This window comes from Chlorocebus sabaeus, chromosome 10 (assembly GCF_047675955.1).
Source record: "Chlorocebus sabaeus isolate Y175 chromosome 10, mChlSab1.0.hap1, whole genome shotgun sequence".
In the NCBI taxonomy this organism is placed as follows: Eukaryota; Metazoa; Chordata; class Mammalia; order Primates; family Cercopithecidae; genus Chlorocebus; species Chlorocebus sabaeus.
In genome coordinates, this window is record NC_132913.1 from 90,280,502 (window position 1) to 90,288,138 (window position 7,637).

At 42.1% G+C, this 7,637-nt stretch overlaps 1 protein-coding gene across 11 annotated transcripts in view; it reads right to left on the reverse strand.

Annotated features, from left to right (window-relative positions):
- Nucleotides 1-7,637, reverse strand: part of ICA1L (islet cell autoantigen 1 like) — a 97,288-nt gene that overhangs the window by 76,165 nt on the left and 13,486 nt on the right. The gene's annotated exons all lie outside the window — the stretch shown is intronic.

Here is a 7,637-nt window from a genome sequence, read left to right on the forward strand (position 1 = left end):
TGTCCTTTGCAGCAATACAAATGCAGCTGGAGGTCATTATCCTAAGCAAATTAATGCAGGAACAGAAAATCAAATGCCACATGTTTTCATTTTTAAGTGGGAACTAAACATTGAATACACATGGACATAAAGATAGGAATAGCAGACACTGGGGACTACTGGAGTGGGAAAAAGGGAGGAGGTGGTAAGATTAGCCACCATGCCCGGCTAATTTTTGCATTTTTAGTAGAGACGGGGTTTCGCCATGTTAGGCAGGCTGGTCTTGAACTCCTGACCTCAGGTGATCCACTTGCCTCGGTCTCTCAAAGTGCTAGGATTACAGGCGTGAGCCACTGCACCCAGCCAAACAGCATATTTTTAAATTTTTGGTTGACCCCGTGAAATCGCCAACATTAGGCCATTTTTTTACCTACAAAAACAGCAATTGTATCGGACTCCATCTAATAAAAGGAACTGAAACAAGTTTACTAAAGTGCTCTAACTCATTTCAGAAAAAAGTCATCTGTGGGCAAATGATCTCCCTAAGAACATGTCCCAACTCAATTCAGAGATCTGGCCTGATTGGCAAACTATGGCCTGCTGGCAAATAGTCTTTAGCTGCTTTCTTGCTACAAAGGCAGTTAGGTACATCCAGCAAATTGCACAGCCTACAAAGCAAAAATTATTTACTATTTGGCCATTTACAGAAAAAGTCTGTAGACCCCTGATCTCAGTCATGGTTCTAAAACACAGTCTGAAAGTCATAAATCTCTTTAAGTTGTATTATTGTAATAAGACAACGTCTAGTCTTTGTATACATACATATATATTTTGTGTATGTACAGATATATACAGTCATGCACCGCATAATGACATTTTGGCCAATGATGGACCATATATACAACAGTGGTCCCATAACATTATAATAGAGCAGAGATCTGGCAAAATGGCCGAATAGGAACAGCTACAGTCTGCAGCTCCCAGCAAGACAAATGCAGAAGGCGGGTAATTTCTGCATTTCCAACTGAGGTACCCAGTTCATCTCACTGGGACTGGTTAGGCAGTGGGTACAGCTCACAGAGGGCAAGCAGAAGCAGTGTGGGGCACGGCCTCATCCAGGAAGTGCAAGGAGCTGGGGCCCTCCCTGTCCCAGCCAAGGGAAGCCATGAGGGACTGTGCTATCTGGCCCAGACACTACGCTTTTCCCACAGTTTTTGCAATCCACAGACCAGAAGATTCCCTCGTGTGCCTATACCACCAGGGCCCTGGGTTTCAAGCATAAAACTGGGTGGCTGTTTAGGCAGGCACCGAGCTACCTGCAGGAGTTTTTTTTTTTTTGGTACCCCAGTGGTGCCTGGAACCCCAGCGAGACAAAACTGTTCACTTCCCTGGAAAGGGGGCTGAGGCCAGGGAGCCAAGTGGTCTCGCTCAGTGGGTCCCACTCCCATGGAGCCCAGCAAGCTAAGAACCACTGGCTTGAAATTCTCACTGCCAGCACAGCAGTTTGAAGTCGATCTGGGACGATCGAGCTTGGTGGGGCAGGGGCATCTGCCATTACTGAGGCTTGAGTAGGCAGTTTTCCCCTGACAGTGCTAAGGAGGCCGGGCAGTTTGGACTGGGCAGAACTCACCACAGTGTAGCAAAGTGGCTATGGTCAAACTGCCTCTCTAGACTCCTCCTTACCAGGCAGGGCATCTCTGAAAGAAAGGCAGCAGCCCCAGTCAGGGGCTTTTAGATAAAACTCCCATCTCCCTGGGACAGAGCACCTGGGGTAAGGGGCAGCTGCGGGCACAGCTTCACAGACTTAAAATGTTCCTGCCTGTCGGCTCTGAAGAGAGCATCTGATCCTGACAAGAAGGATTCTCCCAGCACAGCAATTGAGCTCTGCTGGGGGACAGACAGCCTCCTCAAGTGGGTCCCAGACCCCCATGCTTCCTGACTGGAAGACACTTCCTAGCAGGGGTCAACAGGCACCACCTACAGGAGAGCTCCAGCTGGCATCAGGCCAGTGCCCCTCTGGGACAAAGCTTTCAGAGGAAGGAGTAGGCAGCAATATTTGCTGTTCTGCAGCCTCTGCTGGTGATACCCAGGCAAACAGGGTATGGAGTAGACCTGCAGCAAACCGTAGCAGACCTGCAGAAGAGGGGCCTGTTAGAAGAAAACCTAACAAACAGAAAGCAGTAACATCAACATCAACAAAAAGGACCCCCCACACACAAAAACCCCATCCAAAGGTCATCAGTCTCAAAGATCAAAGGGAGATAAATCCACCAAGATGAGGAAAAAACAGCACAAAAATGCTGAAAATTCCAAAAAACAGAGTGCCTCTTCTCCTCCAAATGATGACAACTCCTCTCCAGCAAGGGCACAAAACTGGATGGAGAATGAGTTTGACGAATTGACAGCAGTAGGCTTCAGAAGGTGGATAGTAACAAATTCCTCTGAGCTAAAGGAGCATGTTCTAACCCAATGCAAGGAAGCTAAGAACCTTGATAAAAGGTTACAGGAACTGCTAACTAGAATAACCAGTTTAGATAAGAACATAAATGACCTGATGGAGCTGAAAAACACAGCACGAGAACTTCATGAAGCATTCACAAATACCAATAGCTGAATCAATCAAGCAGAAGAAAGGATATTAGAAATTGAAGATCAACTTACTGAAATAAGGCATGAAGACAAAATTAGAGAAGAATGAATGAAAAGGAATGAACAAAGCCCCCAAGAAATATGGGACTATGTGAAAAGACCAAACCTATGATTGATTGGTGTACCCGAAAGTGACGGGGAGAATGGAACCAAGTTGGAAAACATATTTCAGGATATTATCCAGGAGAACTTCTCCAATCTAGCAAGACAGGTTGACATTCAAATTCAGGAAATACAGAGAATACCACTTAAGATACTCCTCGAGAAGAGCAACCCCAAGACACATAATCGTCAGGTTCTCCAAGGTGAAACGAAGGAAAAAATGTTAAGGGCAGCCAGAGAGAAAGGTCAGGGGATGCAATCCTACTTTCTGATAAAACGGACTTTAAACCAACAAAGATCAAAAATGACAAAGAAGGACATTACATAATGGTAAAGGGATCAATGCAACAAGAAGAGCTAACTATCCTAAATATATATGCACCCAATACAAGAACAACCAGATTCATAAAACAAGTTCCTAGAGACCTACAAAGAGACTTAGACTCCTACACAATAATAGTGGGAGACTTTAACACCCCACTGTCAATATGAGACAGATCAACGAGACAGAAAATTAACAAGGATATTCAGGACTTGAACTCAGCTCTGGACCAAGTGGACCTAATAGACATCTACAGAACTCTCCTCCCCAAATCAATAGAATATATATTCTTCTCAGTGCCACATAGCACTGATTCTAAAATCAACCACATAAATGGAAATAAAACATTCCTCAGCAAATGCAAAAGAACAGAAATCATAACAGTCTCAGACCATAGTGCAATGAAATTAGAACTCAGGATTAAGAAACTCACTCGAGGCCGGGTACAGTGGCTCAGGCCTGTAGTCCCAGCACTCTGGGAGGCCAAGGCGGGTGGATTACAAGGTCAGAAGTTTGAGACCAGCCTGGCCAATATGGTGAAACCCCGTCTCTACTAAAAATACAAAAATTGGCCAGGCGTGGTGGTGGGCGCCTGTAGTCCCAGCTACTTGGGAAGTTAAGGCAGGAGAATTGCTTGAACCCAGGAGGCAGAGGTCTCAAAAAATAAACTCACTCAAAACCGTGCAACTACATGCCTCAAAAAAGAAACTCACTCAAAACCGTGCAACTACATGGAAACTAAACAACCTGCTCCTGAACGACTGCTGGGCAAATAACGAACTTAGAGCAGAAATAAAGAAGTTCTTTGAAACCAATGAGAACGAAGACACAACGTACCAGAATCTCTGGGACACAGCTAAAGCAGTGTTAAGAAGGAAATTTATAGCACTAAATACCCACATCAGAATGAGGGAAAGATCTAAAATTGACACCCTAACATCACAATTAAAAGAACTAAAGAAGCAAGAGCAAACAAATTCAAAAGCTAGCAGAAGACAAGAAATAACTAAGATCAGAGCAGAACTGAAGGAGATAGAGACACAAAAAACCCTCCAAAAAAATCAATGAATCCAGGAGCTTGTTTTTTAAAAAGATTAACAAAATAGACCACTAGCCAGACTAATAAAGATGAAAAAAGAATCAAATAGACACAATAAAAAATAATAAAGGGATATCACCACCGATCTTAAAGAAAAACAAACTACCATCACAGAATACTACAAACACCTCTATGGAAATAAACTAGAAAATCTAGAGGAAATGGATAAATTCCTGAACACATACACCCTCCCAAGACTAAACCAGTAAGAAGTCGAATTCCTGAATAGACCAATAACCATGAGCCACTGCGCCTGGCCTTCCAATAACAAGTTCTGAAATTGAGGCAGTAATTAATAGCCTACCAACCAAAAAAAAGCCTAGGACCAGACGGATTCAGAGCCTAATTCTACCAGAGGCACAAAGAGGAGCTGGTACCATTCCTTCTGAAACTACTCCAAACAACAGAAAAAGAGGGACTCAGCCAGGCGCAGTGGCTCATGCCTGTAACCCCAGCACTTTGGGAAGCCAAGGTAGACAGATCACAAGGTCAGGAGTTCAAGACCAGCCTGGCCAATATGGAGAAACCCCGTCTCTACTAATACAAAAATTAGCTGGGCATGGTGGCGGGTGACTAGAATCCCAGCTACTCAGGAGGCTGAGGCAGAGAACTGGTTGAACCCGAGAGGTGGAGGTTGCAGTGAGCTGAGATTGCACCACTGCACTCCAGCCAGGGAGACAAAGCGAGACTCTGTCTCAAGAAAAAAAAAAAAAGGAGGAAAAAGAAAAAGAGGAACTCCTCCCTAACTCATTCTATGAGGCCAGCATAACCCTGATACCAAAACCTGGCACAACAAAAGAAGAAAATTTCAGGCCAATATCCCTGATGAACATCGATGCCAAAAATCCTCAATAAAATACTGACAAACTGAATCCAGCAGCACATCAAAAAGCTTATCCACCATGATCTGCTTCATCCTTGGGATGAAAGATTGGTTCACCATACGCAAATCAATAAACATAATCCATCACATAAACAGAACCAATGACAAAAACCACATGATTTATCTCAATAGATGCAGAAAAGGCCTTCGATAAAATTCAACACCCCTTCATGCTAAAAACTCTCAATAAACTAGGTATTGAGGGAACATATCTCAAAATAATAAAAGCTACTTACAACAAACCCATAACCAGTATCATACTAAATGGGCAAAAGCTGGAAGCATTTCCTTTGAAAACCAGCACAAGATAAGGATGCCCACTCTCATTACTCCTATTCAACATAGTATTGGAAGTTCTGGCCAGGGCAATCAGGCAAAAGAAAGAAAGGGTATTCAAATAGGAAGAGAGGGAGTCAACTTATCTCTGTTTACAGATGATATGATTGTGTATTTAGAAAACTCCATCGTCTCAGCCCAAAAACTCCTTAAGCTGATAAGCAACTTCAGCAAAATCTCAGGATACAAAATGTGCAAAAATCACAAGCATTCCTATACACATATATAATATAATTGTCTATATAATAGACAAGCAGAGAGCCAAACCATGAGTGAACTCCCATTCACAGGTGCTACAAAGAAAATAAAATACCTAGGAATACAAGTTACGAGGGATGTGAAGGACCTCTTCAAGGAGAACTACAAACCACTGCTCAAGGAAACAAGAGAGGACACAAACAAATGGAAAGACATTCCATGCTCACGGATAGGAGGAATCAATATCATGAAAATGGCCATACTGCCCAAAGTAATTTATAGATTCAGTGCTATTCCCATCAAGCTACCATGGACTTTCTTCACAGAATTAGAAAAAACTACTTTAAATTTCATATGGAACCAAAAAAGAGCCTATATAGTCAAGACAATCCTAAGCAAAAAGAACAAAGCTAGAGGTATCATGCCACTTGACTTTGAACTATACTACAAGTCTACAGTAACCAAAACAGCATAGTACCAAAAAAGATATGTAGACTAATAGAACAGAACAGAGACCTCAGAAATAATACCACACATCTACAACCATCTGATCTTCGACAAGCCTGACAAAAACAAGCAATGGGGAAAGGAGTCCCTGTTTAATAAATGGTGCTGGGGAAACTGGCTAACCATATGCAGAAAATAGAAACTGGACCCCTTCCTCACACCTTATACAAAAATTAACTCAAGATGGATTAAAGACTTAAATGTAAGACCTAAAACCATAAACACCGTAGAAGAAAACCTAGGCAATAACATTCAGGACATAGGAATGAGCAAATACTTCATGACGAAAACACCAAAAGCAATGGCAACAAAAGTCAAAATTGACAAATGGGATCTAATTAAACTAAAGAGCCTCTGCACAGCAAAAGAAACTATCATTGGAGTGAACAGGCAACCTACAGAATGGGAGAAAATTTTTGCAATCTATCCTTCTGACAAAGGTCTAATATCCAGAATCTACAAGGAACTTAAACAAATTTACAAGGAAAAAAAAACCCCATCAAAGAGTGGGCAAAGGATGTGAACAGACACTTCCCAAAAGACATTTATGTGGCCAATAAACAAATGGAAAAAAGCTCATCAACTGGTCACTAGAGAAATTCAAATCAACACCACAATGAGATACTATCTCATGCCAGTTAGAATGGTGATCATTAAAAAGTCAGGAAACAACAGAGGCTGGAGAGGATGTAGAGAAATAGGAATGCTTTTACCCTGTTAGTGGGAGTATAAATTAGTTGGACCATTGTGGAAGACAGTGTGGCGATTCCTCAAAGATCTAGAACCAGAAATACCATTTGACCCATTATTGGGTATATACCCAAAGGATTATAAATCATTCTACTACAAAGACACATGCACACATACGTTTACTGTAGCACTATTTACAATAGCAAAGACTTGGAACCAACCCAAATGCCCATCAATGATAGACTGGATAAAGAAAATGAGGCACATACACAACATGGAATACTATACAGCCATTAAAAAAGAATGAGTTCATGTCCTTTGCAGGGACATGGACGAAGCTGGAAACCATCATACTCAGCAAATTAACACTGGAACAGAAAACCAAACACTGCATGTTCTCACTCATAAGTGGGAGTTGAACAATGAGAACACATGGACACAGGGAGGGGAACATCACACACTGGGGCCTGTCAGGGGTTGGGAGAAAGGGGTGGGAGAGCATTAGGACAAATGTCTAATTCATGCAGGGCTTAAAACCTAGATGACGGGTTGATAGGTGTAGCAAACCACCATGACACATGTATACCTATGTAACAAACCTGTATGTTCTGCACATGTATCCCAGAATTTAAAGTAAAATTTAAAAAAAGAAACCTATTTTTAAAAAGATTATAATGGAGCAGAGAAAATCCTATTGTCTAGTGATGTCACAGCCATGGTTTGCCACTGAGCAAACCTTTCCTTTGTTTAGATACATAAATACCATTGTGTTACAGTTGCCTCCCATATTCAGTACAGGAACATGCTATACAGGTTTATAGCCTAGGAGCAACAGGCTGTATCAGACAGTCTAGGGGTGTAGCAAGCTATAC